This window comes from Pogoniulus pusillus, chromosome 13, assembly GCF_015220805.1.
Source record: "Pogoniulus pusillus isolate bPogPus1 chromosome 13, bPogPus1.pri, whole genome shotgun sequence".
Classification (NCBI taxonomy): Eukaryota; Metazoa; Chordata; class Aves; order Piciformes; family Lybiidae; genus Pogoniulus; species Pogoniulus pusillus.
The window spans coordinates 5,240,189-5,259,290 of record NC_087276.1 but is presented as its reverse complement, the minus strand read 5'-3'; the positions used below and the strand labels follow the sequence as shown (position 1 = coordinate 5,259,290).

Genomic DNA, 19,102 nt, shown 5'->3' with positions numbered 1-19,102 from the left:
CCCATTGCTCCTTGTCCTATCCCAGGGAGCAGTGAGCAGAGCCTGTCCCCCCTCCTCTTGGCAGCCTTCAGATACTTATAAACATTTATCAAATCTCTTCTCCAGACTAAGCAGCCCCAGGTCCCTCAGCCTCTCCTCATCAGCCATGCCCTCCAGTCCCCTCATCATCCTCATAGCCCTCTGCTGCATCCTCTCCAGCAGATCCCTGTCCCTCTTCAACTGGGGAGCCCAAAACTGAGCACGGTATTCAAGATGAGGTCTCAGCAGGGCAGAGTAGAGGGGCAGGAGAACCTCCCTTGATCTGCTGGACACACTCTCCCTAGTACACCCCAGGATCCCATTGGCCTTCTTGGCCACAAGGGCACATTGCTGTGCCATGGGTAACTTGTTAGACACCAGGTCCCCAGGTCCCTCTCCACAGGGCTGCTCTCCAGCAGATCACCAGCCTGTACTGGTCGAGTTTATTATTCCTCCTGAGATGCAGGACTGCACTTGTCCCTGCTGAACTTCATCTGGTTCCTCTGTGCCCAGCTCTCCAGTCTGTCCGGGTCATCATCTGTCATATTGGTACCATCTGTCATCTTCAGATCTCCTGTTAAAAATAAAATCATTTTAAAATCCTAGCTTCCCAGCTGCTGTTAGACTGTTGAAACTCCCTGATGTGATGCTAGGCAAGCATATATCATTGCAAGATGCAACCCCTAGACAGGGGTTTGCTAGCAAAATCAATGTGTCTGGAGAAGTCTTGCAAACACCTGCAAAAAGTGGGTGGCCTTTCATCAGCAGATATTAAATCAAGGGCAAGAATGGAATATTGCTATTAATAAGATCATTGCTCTAGATTATGGTCCTGGTCTGGCAAGGGGTTGGACTTGAGGTCACTTCCAACCCCTACTGTCATCCTGTGAGTTCAGTTCATTGATTTTTGCTAGCTGTAGATATAAATCAACTTTTACCCAATATCCACATAATAACCTTCCTCTCATGAGAGTAAAGAGCACTGTTTGCTTTTCTGCTCTTACCCATTCCCTTGAGAGGAAAAAAGGTTGTTTAAAACATCAGAGTTTGAGAACTCCTATGTTTTTCACCCCTGCAACCACAAGAGGACTGGGGCATAGAGTGTGTTAATTTTCTCCTTTTGCTGCTCCTTTAAAGAATTCTGTATTTATTGCATCTGAGATTGGAACTTAGTGTGTCCTACCTTCCAGGTGCACCAGTTGCTTACCTAGATAATCTCTCTAGCACTCAGTGAAAATTCAAGTACTTCCATAAAACAGTTCAAGCTGCAAACCCAACTTTGGCATATCTTGTTCTGCTAATTGGCTTGAACTTAACTGTGGGGGTGGAGGGAAAGGAGAAGAAAAAAGGAGGCTTTTTAGATCTCACTCAAAAGATGAAACTGTCACAGTCTTTAAATCATATAGAACTTTCTGCCCGAGTTTTAATAAAACATGGTATAAGATAAATGTAGCAGCTACAGTAAAGCTTGAGGTGGAGGTAACATGGATTGATTCCCTCCTCTGTCTCTGTCAGCGAGGGCTGAACTGTAAATGCTACTTTCCAAAAGAACATCCCAGCTTCAAATTGATCTTATCATAGAATCATAGAACCAACCAGGTTGGAAGAGACCTTCAAGATCATCCAATCCAACCTAGCACCCAGCCCTAGCCAGACAACCAGACCATGGCACTAAGTGCCTCAGCCACACTTTTTTTCAACACCTCCAGAGTCAGTGACTCCATCACCTCCCTGGGCAGCCCATTCCAATGCCAATCACTCTCTCTGCCAACAACTTCCTCCTAACATCCAGCCTAGACCTCCCCTGGCACAACTTGAGACTGTGTCCCCTTGTTCTGTTGCTGGATGCCTGGCAGAAGAGACCAACCTCACCTGGCTACAACGTCCCTTCAGGTAACAAGGGAGGTTATTCTGCTCCTGTACTCAGCATTGGTCAGGCCACACATTGAGTCCAGCATCCAGTTCTGAGCCCCTCAATTCGAGAGAGATGTTGAGATACTGGAACAAGTCCAGAGAAGGGCAACAAAGCTGGTGACAAGCCTGGAGCAGAGCCCTGTGAGCAGAGACTGAGGGAGCTGGGGGTGTGCAGCCTGCAGAAGAAGAGGCTCAGGGCAGAGCTCATTGCTGTCTACAACTACCTGAAGGGAGGCTGTAGCCAGGTGGGGTTGGTCTCTTCTGCCAGGCAAGCAGCAATAGAACAAGGGGACACAGTCTCAAGTTGTGGCAGGGGAGTTCTAGGCTGGATGTTAGGAGGAAGTTGTTGCCAGAGGGAGTGATTGGCATTGGAATGGGCTGCCCAGGGAGGTGGTGGAGGCACCGTCCCTAGGGGTCTTCAAGCAAAGCCTGGCTGAGGCACTTAGTGCCATGGTCTGGTTGACTGGATGGGGCTGGGTGCTAGGTTGGACTGGATGATCTTGGAGGTCTCTTCCAACCTGGTTGATTCTATGAGCTGCTTATATGAACTGGTGGGGTCTTTTTACATTAAAACTGTACTCTCTAATGTGTTGACACTAGCGATTTACTATAAGCCTCAGTTGAAAGCTATGAGCACATTTATAAACTTCATGGAGAGGTCACAAAAGGACACCTTAAAAATGAGGAGTTTTAGCTTTATACAGAAACAAGAATCTCTTGTTCCTGTATGCATATTTAAATGGTTACCAGTATAACTTTCTGATAGCCTTGGGGAAACTAATTGCAGCATATAAGGAAATTAATATGAGTTTCACTTAAAGTAGAAAGAGATCAGTTGTCTGTGTGGGAGGCAAGGGAAGGGAACCTATGGTTATAGAGAAAATATTTCCAAGACCTAGGATTCTTTTTATTTATTTATTTAATTGTAAGCAATCCTTCTTGCAACTACTGTTACAAATTATGCCAAGTTAATCATCAATATGAATTTTGATATCCAGGCAAGGATTGTTAATAACTATGATTGCTGGGGTCACTACATTAAAACTCTTATCATTCTGCTTCTCAAAGGCTGCAGCGTGGCCAGATTATTAATTGCCAGGTGCTACTCATCTCTAGTCTTGGTTCTACTTTTATCAGATCTGAGAGCAAAAGATACTTGCAGCTTACAAACCTAAAATAGCTAAGAAGTGTTAGTACAGATATACTAGTGCAGAAGGTAGGTAAAGTGCTCTCTGTCAGTTTTATTCCATGGTGTTAACTGACATACTGCATGCAGTGCCTGACAGTCCTGTTAAAACTTAGTTTAAAGGTAATTAAAGACTCAGGGAAAGGTAATTAAAGACTCAGGATTTGGCTGCTTATTGTGTTGGCCACTTCAGCTTTCATAACACAAAAAGAGGAGGCTTCCAGAGGTGCCAGATAAGACCTCTTCATGAGAGGGTCAAAGCTGACAAATGCATAGCTCCCATTTTAGTTTAATATTCCTTTAATCTCTTTACTGGTGGCAGGTCTGGAATGCTGAGGGCTGGGAGAACAAATCATTTTGGACCAGAGCAATGGAAATAAAGATGCTCAGAGGGTAATCCCTGGCCTGCCAACTCAACAAGAATGGGAAGAACTGTAAAAAGAGCCTGAGTTATGTCATATTGCACAGGCTGGGAAACTGTGCGTTTTCTGTGCTACTCTTGATAGTTATTAGCATGAAGTTCTTCACAGAGAGAGTGATTTGTCATTGGAATGGGCTGCCCACAGGGGTGGTGGAGTTGCTGTCCCTGGAGGTGTTCAAGAGAAGACTGGCTGAGGCACTTAGTGCCATGGTTTGGTTGATTGGCTAGGGCTGGGTGCTAGGTTGGACTGGATGAGCTTGGAGGTCTCTTCCAACCTCATTGATTCTATGATTCTATGAAAATTGTTTATTAACATTAAATCTCACCAGAAAACTTATTTGCAAGGTTCAAAATGCAGGGTTTGGATATTTATACACACAAGGAACAGGCAATCCAGAACGCTTAAGAGACAACTAGCAAACACAAGCATTAAACTGAAAACTGGAAAGTAGTTCTTAGTTTCAATTATACCACTTGCTCCCCTAGGTGATTCAAGAGGCTCCTTTTCTCCACTTAGGCAAGAAGGCACAATAGAATCTAGTTACAGAATGTCTTACAAGAGGGTTTAAATAATCACAGAATCAAACAGGTTGGAAGAGACCTCCAAGATCTTCCAGTCCAACCTAGCGCCCAGCCAATGGTGACTCCACCTCCCTGGGCAGCCCACTCCAGCACCAATCACTCTCTGTGTCAAGAACTTCCTCCCAGCATCCAGCCTAGATCTGCCCTGGCACAGCTTGAGACTGTGTCCCCTTGTTCTGTTGCTGGTTGTCTGGGAGAAGAGACCAATCTCACCTGGCTACAGCCTCCCTTCAGGTAGTTGTAGACAGCAATGAGGTTGCCCCTGAGCCTCCTCTTCTCCAGGCCTCCCTGGAGGGCAGCTGAGTCAGCTGCCACAGCACACAGTTATTTACTCATAAAATATTATCGGTACCCAAACACTTAAAGGGAGTTTTGTAGGTGACTGGAAAGTCATTGCAGAGGCAAAGCAGAGCATAATGTGGCAGGATAGAGCAGGCAAAAGCAAAGGTGAAAGCGAAAGCAGCATAGGGCAAAAACCTATTTTATTGTTTGCCTGAATGCAGTGGTCCCTTTGTCCACAGATATTCACCAATCAGCATGGCACCTTGCCAAACCTGATCATATTAGGTGAAGTCAGGAGCTTGCCTTCCCTTTTTTGGGAAGAGCAAGCCTGGGCAAGTCTCAGACCTTCAAAGTGGATGTCTCCAAGCCTTTCATCTTCTCCCTCTGCTCTGCTTCCCCCTCCAGCAGAGGGAAGGGGACCATGGGATCATGCCTGGACAAGCCAGGACATGCATCTTCCACAACTACATATATTCAAAATCAAGGAAATTTCAGAGAGGCATTTAAGCAGTCATGGAACAAAGCATGGACCTGGTTTGTGGCCACTCAGGAGGATGTGTACAGCTCAACTGTTCTCTGAAGTCCTTGTACATCCTAGGAAATTATGAACTCCAAATAAACACCTATTCTTCTGCTTAGAATCATAGAATCAACCAGGTTGGAAGAGACCTCCAAGATCATCCAGTCCAACCTAGCACCCAGCCCTATCCAGTCAACTAGACCAAAGGCCTGGTCACCTCATCTTTACAACAGTGACAGAAACATTTCTCTGAAAGGCATGACAACTTAGTAAAAGGCTTCTATGGAATCTCTTTATTTCTGTAGAACAAACCTTTCTTTTTTGTGTTTTTTTTTCCCTGATGAGATTTATGCTGCACAACACTGAAAGTTAGGTGCTTAAATGAGTACCTCCACAGGCTATGTATCGCTGTTGAGCAAAACACAGATACTGAAGAGACCCTAAATAGAACATGATGCTGAATACAGGAATAAAAGTGAAGTCTGGAGCAGAGTGAATAAATTTCACACTGTATCCACATGCATCATGGTCTGGGAAAAGGCATTCAGATTGTCTCTTCTTTTATCTCCCAGGGGAGATTTAGGCTTGAGGTGAGAAGGAAGTTCTTCACTGAGAGAGTCATTGGACACTGGAATGGGCTGCCCGGGGAGGTGGTGGAGTCGCCGTCCCTGGGGCACTTCAAGGCAAGGTTGGATGTGGCACTTGGTGCCATGGTCTAGCCTTGAGCTCTGTGGTAAAGGGTTGGACTTGATGATCTATGAGGTCTCTTCCAACCCTGATGATACTATGGTACTATGAACTAGCTCTCAAACTATTTTGGGTTGTTACTTGGTGTGATGGTTTGGGTGCTCCCTGTCCCCCCCACACACATACTTTGGAAATCACCCAGACTAGACTCAGCCAGCTCTGGAAATTGAATGAAGCTTATATTTACAGCTTAGCACAGTAGACAAGCAGTTAGTTACAGTATATATACAGAAATAGACAAGGTAAAAGGTAATACAGAAGCACAACAGCCCTCTCAGAAACCTGAGTCCCCAGAAGGGGCTCCCAACCACCCCTTCACCTTCCCCCTACCCCTCTCAACCTTACCCCAGTCCCAAGGACAAATGAAGGTTCAGCCAGGGGGTAAGGAAGCAAAGTGGATTGATCAGAAAAATGGAGGGTGAGGTTAGAGAGAGATGCAGCTTGGAGCTCATCAGCAGGAGAAGTGCCTTATCTGTGTTTGTGTTCTTATTCTTACACATCTCAGCAAGCCTATGAGTGAGGTAGACATCAGTCTTTTTTCCCTTTCACAGCCTGTAATCTAGTTCTTCTCACCAAAACATTCCAGCCTGCTTCAAACTAGCACATTTGGGTTTGGTTTTGTTTTTAACCCAGAGTGAGAAATTTAAACAAGTTACATCCTATGAATGTTACATGAGTGATATACTTTTTATGACAGCAAGCTACATGGGGAATAGAGAGGACTTAGAATGGAGTTAACAAGCTAGTTTTACCACTGTAAGGAGCTGAATCTTTCATAACAGACCATATCATGTCTGTGCCTGGAATAGGAATGAGTCTACTCTAAACTGGCTGCTGTAACAGCACCTGGATTTTTGCAGTACAAAGAAAGGAAACCAGCCTACATTTAATCTTCTAGCAAGTAGGCAATGATCAAACCACAAAGAAACTAGAGATAAGATGAAGGGGGGAAATCAGCAGAGTCTAGCACCAAAATTCACAGAGAAAGAAAAAAACTTTGAGAGAGATTTGGATCATATTTATTCTTACAAACAACACATTTGATATCCAGCAATATGATTCAAGAAGTGCAATAGATTATAGCATTGGAGGTATCTAACATAGATGATATGGCTGAAAAGTGTTACATACACTGTAGGCAAAAGCCAAGACTGCTAAGAGGCCTATGCTGGTGGCACAAGAAACTACCTGAAGAGAGGTTGTAGCCAGGTGGGGTTGGTCTCTTCTGCCAGGCAACCAGCAATAGAACAAGGGGACACAGCCTCAAGTTGTGCCAGGGGAGATCTAGGCTGGATGTTAGGAGGAAGTTGTTGGCAGAGAGAGTGATTGGCATTGGAATGGGCTGCCCAGGGAGGTGGTGGAGGCACTGTCCCTGGAGGTGTTCAAGAAAAGACTGGATGAGGCAACTTAGGTCTAGTTGACTGGATAGGGCTGGTTGCTAGGTTGATCTTGGAGGTCTCTTCCAACCTGGCTGATTCTGTGATTCTATGATATGACTGAAAAGTGTTACATACACTGTAGGCAAAGGCTAACAATGCTAAGAGTCCTATGCTGGTGGCACAAGAAACATTGTCCCAGCAAGTGAAGCAAGTCTATATTGTTGATGTTGACTGGAAACAGGTAGTCGAGAATTACAGGAGGGTTCATTTTAAGAATCACTGCAAAAGTTTAAAGTAGGAAGAGAATGCATGGAGCCAGATGTTATGAAGGGGAAATTAACTAATGCAATTAATTAACAATCGTTTATTAATGATTAATTACTTATTAATAGTGTTCACTAATTATTTATTGGTGTGGTGGCTTAGGCAGTAACCTGCCCCCCCACACTTTAGAAAAGCCCCAGCTAACTCAGATGGACTCTGGGGATATAAATGAAGCTATTTATTTACAGCAGCACAATATACAAGCAGCTATTTACAATATATACAGTTATAGACAGAAATATACAAGGGATAAACAATACAGAAGCACAACTCCCCTCCCAGAAACCTGAGTCCCCAGGAGGGGTTCTCAACCACCCCAACACCTCCCCCTGTCCCTCTCAACCTTACCCCAAATTCTGAGAAAGAATAGAGGTGCAGCCAAGAGGTTAAGAAGGAAGGTTGGTGGCAGTGAGGTTAAGGAGATGTGGCTCGGTCTGAAGGCAAAAGCAAAGTGAGAACAAAATGGAGAATGTTATCTAATGTTTATTTTTTGTTCCCACAGTTCTCAGTGAGACTGATGAGGGAAGGAGACATCACAATTGTTTTCATTTCCCAGCCTATTATCTAGTTCTTTTCACCAAAACATTCTAGCCTGCTTCAAACTAGCACAATTGGTTTATTTATTATTAATGAATAATTATTCCCTTAATAATTATTATTAATAATAACATCTGTTCATTAATAATAAATATTTATTAATTCATTTGTTATTAATTTTACTTATTAACAAATAATTATTTGATTGTTTAATCAGTTATTGTTAATTAATTGTTTATTAACTTGGATACTCAGAGCTCTTGCCACCCCTGACCACTAATTTTGTTAATCATGGCTTCTTCACATGGTCAAGGAAACATTGTACAGATAATAACCAGATCTAGTAGTAACCAGCAAAATATACAAACATTCATTGAACTGGAAGAGAAGACAAATGTGGTCAAATGCCACTTGTGGTCAATACACCATCTGCCCACTAGGTGGACTCAAGGAGCTCTTTTCTGTTTATGGCAGAAGGCCATACAAAGAGACTTCAAGTATTTACTCACAAAATTATCATTACCTGACTCCTGGGGGCTAGCCATAGCCCCAGACAGTGCCCCAAAGCTTTCAGGGAACTCTGTCTTGCCGGCCACTGAGACTTGATTCTTCCCACACTTTTGGGGAAAGGAGGCAGACAATCTCTGCCCTTGTCTCCTGGCTCCTCTGGATGATCTGTGTATCTCCAGGACTTCTTGCCTTGGCAGGAGACTTTCAGGTGTAGGCAGGATATCTTGCCATGTGCAGCCTCAGCACGATATTGCTGGCTATGCAGGTTGATCGAATGCAGGCATTTAGAGCCTGTTCCTGGTAAACTTGAGGCAGTGAAGTTTCCAGGCAAACAATAAGGCACCAGGCAATGGCAGCAGGCAGCAGCAGGCATGAATAGAATGGCAGAGCACAACAGAGCACACTATTTACTTGCATATCTCCTTCTATAAATGTAGTTGGAGACTAATTGCCCTTTGGACACAGAATAGCCAATCAGAATGGCAGTTAGCCTAACCTGACCATATTAAGTGAAGCATAGGCTTGCTTTACCCAAATTTGGGAAAAGCACAGGCACAAGCTAAGTGTGTGTGCCTTGTTTACCACAGGACCAAGACAAGCCTGGGCAGGCCAGACTCCTTAGACTTAGTGGCTCCAGGTTCTTTTGTCTTCTTCCTGTGGTTGCTTCTCCTCATAACAGAAGGAGGAAGAGCAAAAAAATATGCCTGGGCAAGCCAAGACATGTATGAGCTTATTTTAGGCCTATTAGGTCTACCACAACACCAGAAATGGAAGTAAATAGAGAAATTTAAATGACTGACTAACCTGAATTCACCAGAAACACATAAAGACTGCATCTTGACCAGATCTCTTAGACACAAGGAGCGAAAAGATTAAACAGAACTGATGTCATGAAAGCACTTCAGACAAGAGTAAAAGAATGAATTCCCTGTTGAGGATACTTGAGACAGCATACAGCAAAAGCAACGAAAAAAAACGGAGGTCAACCTAAAGTCTGGAAAATAGAAGAAAGAAATTCCAGTTTCAGAAACTGTGTTTCCAGAATGCAGCAGTAGATTATCTATTTTAGATTTCTTTAAGATTTAAATGAGATTTTGTAAACTAAGAGTGAAATGTTCAGCTTGAAAAGCTCTGAAACAGCTAAAGCAGGCAGTTGTGGTCCTGTCTCACCAACCTGATATCCGTTTATGATCAGGTCCCCTGCCTGGTGAATTTGGGGCAGGCTGTGGATGAAGTCTACCTGGACTGCAGCAAAGCCTTTGACATTGTCTGCCACAAGAAGCTCTTGGCCAGGCTGGCAGCTCATGGCTTGGACAGATTCACTCTGATATGGGTCAGGAACTGGCTGGATGGCAGAGCCCAGAGAGTGGTGGTGAATGGTGCCACATCCAGTTGGCAGCTGTCACTAGTGGTGTGCCCCAGGGATCAGTGCTGGGCACAGTCCTGTTCAATATCTTTATTGATGATCTGGATGAGGGGATTGAGTCCAGCATCAGTAGTTTGCAGATGACACCAAGCTAGGAGCAGGTGTGGATCTGTTGGGAAGTAGAAGAGCCCTGCAGAAGGACCTGGCCAGGCTGGATGGGCAGAGGCCAATGGGATGAGACTGAACAAGGCCAAGTGCAGGGTTCTGCACTTTGGCCACAACAACCTCAAGCAGCACTTACGGCTGGGGACAGAGTGGCTGAGAGCAGCCAGGAGGAAAGGGACCTGGGGGTGCTGATAGATAGCAGGTTGAAGATGAGGCAGCAGTGTGCCCAGGTGGCCAAGAGAGCCAATGGCATCTTGATCTGGATCAGGAGCAGTGTGGCCAGTAGGACAAGGGAGGTTATTCTTCCCCTGTACTCAGCACTGATCAGGCCACACCTTGAGTGCTGTGTCCAGTTCTGGGCTCCTAAATTCAAGAGAGATGTTGAGGTGCTGGAAAGTGTCCAGAGAAGGGCAACGAAGCTGGTGAGGGGCCTGGAACACAAACCCTATGAGGAGAGGCTGAAGGAGCTGGGGGTGTGCAGCCTGGAGAAGAGGAGGCTCAGAGGTGACCTCATTGCTGTCTACAACTACCTGGAGGGAGGCTGTAGCCAGGTGGGGGTTGGTCTCTTCTCCCAGGCAAGCAGCAACAGAACAAGGGGACAGAGTCTCAAGTTGTGCCAGGGGAAGTATAGGCTGGATGTTAGGAGGAAGTTGTTGGCAGAGAGAGTGATTGGCATTGGAATGGGCTGCCCAGGGAGGTGATGGAGTCACCATCCCTGGAGGTCTTCAAGAAAAGATTGGATGAGGTACTTGGTGCCATGGTCTGGTTGAGTGGATAGAGCTGGGTGCTAGGTTGGACTGGCTGATCTTGGAGGTCTCTTCCAACCTGGTTGATTCTATGATTCTCATAACAGTACCGTTCTCTCAAAAGACAGTAATATATACACACAAATACATATATATATAAATGCATATTTTCATACATGTAGATCCTGTCTTGACATCACTGATAGATTGTTTAAAGCATGAGAAAAATGTATCAGATAACATTCCCACAAAGAAGTGGGGTCATAGTTGCTTCCAGAATGGAAATACAAACATTTATCACAGTAATTCCTATGGGTTGCAAGATTTCATACTTAGGTTTTTTGACAGGTACATTATTTCATATAAATTGAATTCAAATATTGCAAGTCTGCTAACTTTCAAATATTTCTTCTGTCTGTTTGGATGTTGCTCAGTACTGCAGCACAGAATGAGACCTATGCAATATGAGCTCAGGATAATTGATGGTGCTGCTATGGGGTCCAAAATATCCTCCCATATGCTCCTGGGTTTTATACCATTTTGCCTCTGAAATTTGTTTTAAATAATGATTATGACAGGTCTCATTTTCTCTTTGTTAGATCTCAGTGCCAGATATTGGATATTTATTTTTAGAAGCACATATTAAAAAAAAAAACAAACCAACAAACATGAGCCCATTGAGGATGAATAAATCATAGAATCAACCAGGTTGGAAGAGGCCTTCAAGATCACTCAGTCCAACCTAGCACCCAGCCCTACACAATCAACCAGACCATAGCACTAAGTGCCCTGTCCAGGCTTTTCTTCAATCCCTCCAGGGACAGTGACTCCACCACCTCCCTGGGCAGCCCATTCCAATGCCAATCACTCTCTCTGCCAAAAGCTCTTCCTCCTAACATCCAGCCTAGACCTCCCCTGCCACAACTTTAGACTGTGTCCCCTTGTTCTGTTGCTGCTTGCCTGGCAGAAGAGACCAACCCCACCTGGCTACAGCCTCCCTTCAGGTAGTTGTAAACAGCAATGAGGTCATCCCTGAGCAGTGAGATATGACTGGTTGTAGACAGGTTGACAAATTCTGACCCTAATTTTACCTCAGGATTTGTTAGCATAGTCTCTGCACGCAGAAGTGACTTCAGAAGCGTAAAGACCTCTTGCAGTTATTTAGTAGCAATGACTGAGTTGGTTTTTTTTCTCCAGGTATGGATAAATAAGAAAATTTCTTGTACTGGTCTTTCTACAATCAGTTGCAAATGCACAGTATCACAGTCTCACAGTATCACCAAGGTTGGAAGAGACCTCACAGATCATCAAGTCCAACCCTTTACCACAGAGCTCAAGGCCAGACCATGGCACCAAGTGCCACGTCCAGTCCTGCCTTGAACAGCTCCAGGGATGGCGACTCCACCACCTCCCCGGGCAGCCCATTCCAGTGTCCAATGACTCTCTCAGGGAAGAACTTTCTCCTCACCTCCAGCCTAAATTTCCCCTGGCACAGCCTGAGGCTGTGTCCTCTTGTTCTGGTGCTGGCCACCTGAGAGAAGAGAGCAACCTCCTCCTGGCCACAACCACCCCTCAGGTAGTTGTAGACAGCAGTAAGGTCTCCCCTGAGCCTCCTCTTCTCCAGGCTAACCAATCCCAGCTCCCTCAGCCTCTCCAGTGAGGAACATCTCCTCAAGGTAAACAAATATGGTTTTGTTTGGTTGTTTTTTTTTTAATGGAAGAAATCCTATCATAGCCATGAATTTTGGGCTTATTTCCCAATACATTTAAATGTTATCTGAAATAGTTTAGTTTGAAAGGAGTGGTTGATGATGTCCGTGCAATGCAATAGAAGTTTTCATCTGTAAAGTAGTATTCATGCTTGTCTCAGTTCTAATTTAAATTTCCCAGAGACTCAAATATAGTTGATAGAACCAATAACAATTTATAGGATGCCCTTCCCTCTTCCTCCTTATTTCCCAAAAGAAAAGGAACTAGGTAGAGAGAGAGGAATAAATAATCTCACTGCAATTTGGAAGTCAAAATAAGAAAAGTTTAACAATAAATAAAAGGTCTATGAGGTAGGAAAGTCACAAAGGTGTAGGGAAGGGGAAACAAGATACAAAATATGTAAATATACAACCTGATTTGATGGCAATGGAGTTTGTCTGCCTCATGGGTGATGGCCACGTGGTGAAACAAAGAGAAGCAGGAAACAGGAATGGTGATTTCTGGTGAGCAGGAAGGCAGGGGAGAGAGAAGGCAAACAGGCAATCCCCCTGCTTTTATGTATCTTAGCTAGAAAGGGGGGGTGGGCTAACCACCAGCACCTGGTAGTGTTTAGACCCACCCCTGGGAAGGGATCAAGACTACCTGGAGTCAGGTTCCAGATCACTCCCCTAGGAGGCTTAACCCTGTACAATGCTAATAAAAGAGATCATGTTATATTTTAAAGGCACAGGTTGTTAAAAGGCCATTCAGGCATTCCTATTCTCTGTTGGCATTGGCATACCCATAGCTGTTACTGCAGTATGCATAGCCTCTTGTTTTAATTAGCAGTCATTTCTCAGGCTCACCTGTATAAGCATGAGTGAAGTTAAATTCTCTCATCTTCCTTGCAGTTTGCATTGAAGCTTGCATTGCATGGCTTGCTGTTTATGTGTTTTATCAGTTGTCTGTGTCAAGCTTTCATAAAGAAATCAGAGAAAAAAACATCCAAGCAATTGTGATTTTTTTTTTTAAGGCTTAAGGACATCAGATCTCTTGTATAGCAAATGAGATGGCTTGAAAGGCAGCCCTTGAAATAGGTGCTGTTTATGTTGCTTTCATCTAAATAGTTCTGTATTCCAAGGGAATCTGGTCATAAACAGTTACAGATGAGTCATGATTATGTTCTTCCTCTGTGAAATTGTTTGAGTTCATGAATATACCCACCTGGAGTACTGTGTGGAGTTCTGGAGCCCCCAGCACGAGAAAGATATGAAATTGTTGGAGGCAGTCCAGAGAAGGGTCATGAGGATGCTCAGAGGGCTGCAGCAGCTCTGCTGTGAGGACAGGTTGCAAGAGTTGGGGCTCTGCAGCCTAGAGAGGAGAAGACTTCAAGGAGACCTTAGAGTGGCCTTCCAGTGTCTGAAGGGACCTACAGGAAGGCTGGGGAGGGACTATTGACAAGGTCTTGTAATGACAGGACAAGAGGGAATGGGTTTGAACTGGCAGAGGGGAGATTGAAAGTAGATATTAGGAAAGAGTTCTTTGCAGTGAGGGTGGTGAGACACTGGCACAGGTTGCCCAGGGAGGTTGTGGCTGCTCCCTGCCTGGAGGTGTTCAAGGCCAGGTTGGATGAAGCCTTGTGCTCTAGTGGGAAGTGTCCCTGCCTATGGCAGTGGGTTGGAACTGGATGATCCTTGAGGTCCCTTCCAACCTAAACCATTCTATGATTCTATGAATGTTTTGACTGAGAATGTCATCTTCTGTTACATGAGACTCACTCTATTTATGCTTCAAAACCACATCTTCAGACCCCTTTTTACAACTGCTGCATTTGCATCCTTTGCATTAAGGTCATTTTTAACTGTGTAAATGTATTTATTATTTTTAATATATATTTATATATGTACAAAGAATGTGAAACAAGCAAACCAATCAGTGCTTCAAATATTAACCCTCAGGGTTTTTATCAAGCCCAACCATTTTTATTAGCTATATCCCAACAACTGACTCAATATGCCATGCACACAGTCTTTTGACAGCTGCTGGTTTGCAGATCTAGTACAAGGTAAATACCTTTAAACTAAAAGGGGAACCTTTGCCATTTGTTTACAAGTAGCATGGGAAGATGGACGTGGATTGGAACAGATCTGTGGGGATAGGTGCAGGCACACAAAATCTTTTTGCCTGTCCAGAACCAGAGAGCCTGTCTAAGCCACAGAGCTACCTCCAGACAGATATGTACCATAACCAGAACTGCCCCAAAGCTATCAAAGTGATACCAAGGCCTTAAAAAGCAAACAGTTCTGCATTGCACAAATCCTTCCTTCTTTGATGTGCTAGTTTGAGGATAATTGGAATATTTTAGTGACAAAAAATTGGATTACAGGCTGTGGAAAGGAAACACTGGTGATGTCTACTGCACTCATAGGCTTGCTGAGATGTATAGAAACAAGAACGAAAACATAGATAAGACAGTGTGTGTGTGGACTCTGTTGTAACTTTTGCTTTCTCCCTGGGCTGCTCCTGTGTAACTAATCCTTCTGCTTCTAACCTTCCTCTGCCAAAATCCCCTTGCACATAAGGCAAACTCTGGAATAAGGTAGAAGGGTGGAAAGAAGGTGGAAGGGTGGGTTGGGAGCCCCTCTTGGGGACTCTGATTTCTGGGAGGGCTGTTGTGTCTATCTTCACTTGTCTATTTCTGCCTATAGCTGTAAATATTGTGCATATCTGCTTGCATACTGTGCTAAGCTGTGAATATAAAGCTTCATTCCTTAATTTCTAGTTGGATGAGTCTAGTCTGGGTGATTTCACAAGAGTGGCATGGCAGGTAACTCCCAAACCATCACTTTTGTATTTGACATCTCGACATCTCTAATGTGCATTGATTTATTGGCACTGTGGTGTGTCTAAGAGACTGATAAGAAAAAGAGTCCATTTCTCAACATCAGTTGCTCACTTTTACAGTGATATTGATTTTTTTAATGCTGACAATTTGCAAAACCATTCATGTTTTTGCTCTTTGCTTATCACTTTTTGAGGGACTGCATAGCTTTGAAGGATGGGATCATATTGCTTGCTTGCAGTATGTTTTCATATGTAATTTTCAAATGAATAATAACTGCATCACATCTCCCTTGGCTATAGGTTGTATTAGATGGCAAAGAGAATATGGCACCCCAGCAGCAGAACAAGACAAGTACAATGGTGTGCCCTGCAGTGCTGGCATTTGAGCATAGGAGTAGCACTCAGCACTTTACACAGGGACTTTGCTTCAAAGCACTGCAGGGATCCATCCCTATCATTTTCTCTCACTAAGAGTTGAAAGACTGCTACAGGATTGCACTGAATAGGCTGGCTGCTATGAGCAAGCTCCTGCCAGAGAGAGTGATTGGCATTGGAATGGGCTGCCCAGGGAGGTGGTGGAGGCACCATCCCTGGAGGTGCTCAAGACAGCTCCAAGTGCAGGGTGCTGCACTTTGGCCACAACAACCCCACGCAGAGACACAGGCTGGGGTCGGAGTAGCTGGAGAGCAGCCAGACAGAGAGGGATCTGGGGGTGCTGATTGATACCTGCCTGAACATGAGCCAGCAGTGTGCCCAGGTGGCCAAGAGAGTCAGTGGCATCCTGGCCTGCATCAGGAATGGTGTGGTCAGCAGGAGCAGGGAGGTCATTCTGCCCCTGTACTCTGCACTGCTTAGACCACACCTTGAGTGCTGTGTTCAGTTCTGGGCCCCCCAGTTTAGGAGGGACATTGAGATGCTTGAGCGTGTCCAGAGAAGGGCGACGAGGCTGGGGAGAGGCCTTGAGCACAGCCCTACGAGGAGAGGCTGAGGGAGCTGGGATTGGTTAGCCTGGAGAAGAGGAGGCTCAGGGGAGATCTTATTGCTGTCTACAACTACCTGAGGGGTGGCTGTGGCCAGGAGGAGGTTGCTCTCTTCTCTCAGGTGGCCAGCACCAGAACGAGAGGACACAGCCTCAGGCTGCGCCAGGGGAGATTTAGGCTGGAGGTGAGGAGAAAGTTCTTCCCTGAGAGAGTCATTGGACACTGGAATGGGCTGCCCGGGGAGGTGGTGGAGTCGCCGTCCCTGGAGCTGTTCAAGGCAGGATTGGACGTGGCACTTGGTGCCATGGTCTAGCCTTGAGCTCTGTGGTAAAGGGTTGGACTTGATGATCTGTGAGGTCTCTTCCAGCCCTGATGATACTGTGATACTGTGATAAGCCTGGATGAGACACTTAGTGCCATGGTCTAGTTGATTGGCTAGGGATGGGTGCTAGGTTGGACTGGATAATGATCTTGGAGGTGTCTTCCAACCTGGTTGATTCTATGATTCTATGAATGGGTGAGCATAGGACATGTGAAGCAACCACTGTAAGGCATGTTCTCCCAAGTCCATATAAGTTTTAGACAGCTTGTGGCCCAGCAGATATTGTATATTCATCATCAGTGTCATAGAATCATAGAATCAAGCAGGTTGGAAGAGACCTCCAAGCTCATCCAGTCCAACCTATCCCCCAGCCCTATCCAGTCAACCAGACCATGGCACTAAGTGCCTCATCTGGTCTTTTCTGGAAGACTTCCAGGGACGGTGCCTCCACCACCTCCCTGGGCAGCCCATTCCAATTACATACAGACATTCTCACTCAAGTATTTCTTCTATTCTACAGTCCACACCATGTCTCAAATTCAAATTAGGAGTGCAATAACTGAGTCCTAAGAGTCACAAGACAAGGAGAGGATGGAACCTGCTAAAAGCATATATAAGGACTTCCGATTGTGTCTTTTTTTAACCTGAAATAGCTTCATGCTTCTAAATAACTTTCATGAACACTCCGCAGAGAAGTAACAGAGAAGTCTTTTTGAAATAACTCAAGAAAAAGGAAGGAAAAAAAATGAGAGGGGAAAAAAAGTAAACAGTGCTTGATATGGACATTATGAATTATCAGGAAATGAAAGTAGCCATGTCCAAAAGTACATTTACTCTGCAAATTGCTGCTTAGGGAGATAATGCCATTGCTGCAATTGATGACAGCTATTTTACTGAAGGACTATAGATGAAGTCACATGAAATCCAAATGTGATAAGTAAAGGTAGAGAGGCTGAAATGAGATATTTAATGATGAATATGAAACCACAATGTCACGGGAAGACAACCTCTGTGACTGCAGAGTTTTATAGTGAAATTGAAACCAGAAGGATCTGAAATGTACAATATGAAGGAAAATAATCTCGTGTTCATTTTAATTACACTTTCAAACAAACAAACTCAAACTAAAAAAAAAAATCACATTTTGGAGCCAGGTGGGGTTGGTCTCTTCTGCCAGGCAACCAGCAACAGAACAAGGGGACACAATCTCAAACTGTGCCAGGGGAGGTCTAGGCTGGATGTTAGGAGGAAGTCGTTGACAGAGAGAGAGATTGGCATTGGAATGGGCTGCCCAGGGAGGTGGTGGAGGCATCATCCCTGGAGGTGTTCAAGAAAAGCCTGGCTGAGACATTTAGTGCCATGGTCTGGTTGACTGGCTAGGGCTGGGTGCTAGGTTGGCCTGGATGATCTTGGAGGTCTCATCTAACCTGGTTGATTCTATGATTTATGTCTATATAATTCCATTTCTCTAGAAAGCAACTGATTAGCTCACTGCTATATCCATTAAATCTTTCTGCAAAGTGCTGCTACTGAAAACATCACCCAACGCCAATCTAGTGGAAGATGGTGGAATGCATCCATTAGGAACTGGCTTTTAGACCACCTGCTCACCTACAGTTCTATGTATACATCTAGCATCACTAAGATCAGTCTAGCAAAGCTAGCAGGTGTCTGGCTAGACAACAGCATGAAAAGTAGCTTCATATCATTAGTTATCTATTTTCTGGGCTCCATTTTTGCTTTTGTTTTTCATGAGATAAAGCACAGATTTTAACACCTTCTAAAATATCCTTCATTGTTCAACTTTCCTCTCCTTGTTTTCTCCAGTCAAATTTCATTTTCCACAGAAAGAGGAGAAGAATGCAGCCTGCAGCCAAAAATTGAACGTAAGCACTCACTTTCTTCACACATTAGCTTTCCAGTACAATCTGGCAGCTGAGAACTGAAAATAGCAGTATTGAAAGCTTGTAAAATGTGAGTGCTCAAATAGTCATGAAAGCAATTTTTAACTGCTTTCAAAGAAACACTCCATTTTGCATTAAAAAATAAAAGTAAATGGCATCATCTAAAAGTAAAGCAAAGTGACTGCCTCTCACCCTGCCAGCAGTTTCACACCTCGCAGAACCCATAGGATATGTGGGGTTTCTGTGTCATTGTGGTTCCTAATATGCACTAAGTCCCATGGGGGCAGGGAATTAATGTGGCTGAGTCAGGTGCTTGTACCTATTTGCCAATATCTACCTAGTTAGCTATAACATTCTTCTGTGCTCTAAACTGATCAGACTGTGTATAGTCATAAATAGAGACAATGACTGCCAGAAGAGGAACACATTCCTGACTCAAGTAACAAGGCACCAAATTTGAGTTTGGAGGAAGATGCTTCCCAGCAACAGAACAAGGGGATGCAGTCTCATGTTGTGCCAGTGGATGTCTAGGCTGGATGTTAGGAGGAAGGTCTTCACACAGAGAATAATTGGCATTGTGTCCAGTTCTGGGCCCCTCAATTCAAGAAAGATGTTGAGGAGCTGGAACATGTCCAGAGAAGGGCAACAAAGCTGGTGAGGGGCCTG

General features: G+C 44.5%; 1 long non-coding RNA gene across 1 annotated transcript; it reads right to left on the bottom strand.

Moving 5' to 3' along the window:
• Window positions 1–492: 492 nt before the first annotated feature.
• Window positions 493–12,905, bottom strand: LOC135180431 (uncharacterized). Its single transcript, XR_010304427.1, has 3 exons — window positions 12,820–12,905; window positions 1,226–1,334; window positions 493–592 (listed from the first exon to the last, which is right to left on the bottom strand). It is a non-coding gene; the product is annotated as an uncharacterized LOC135180431 (long non-coding RNA).
• Between the last annotated feature and the right edge of the window lie 6,197 nt (window positions 12,906–19,102).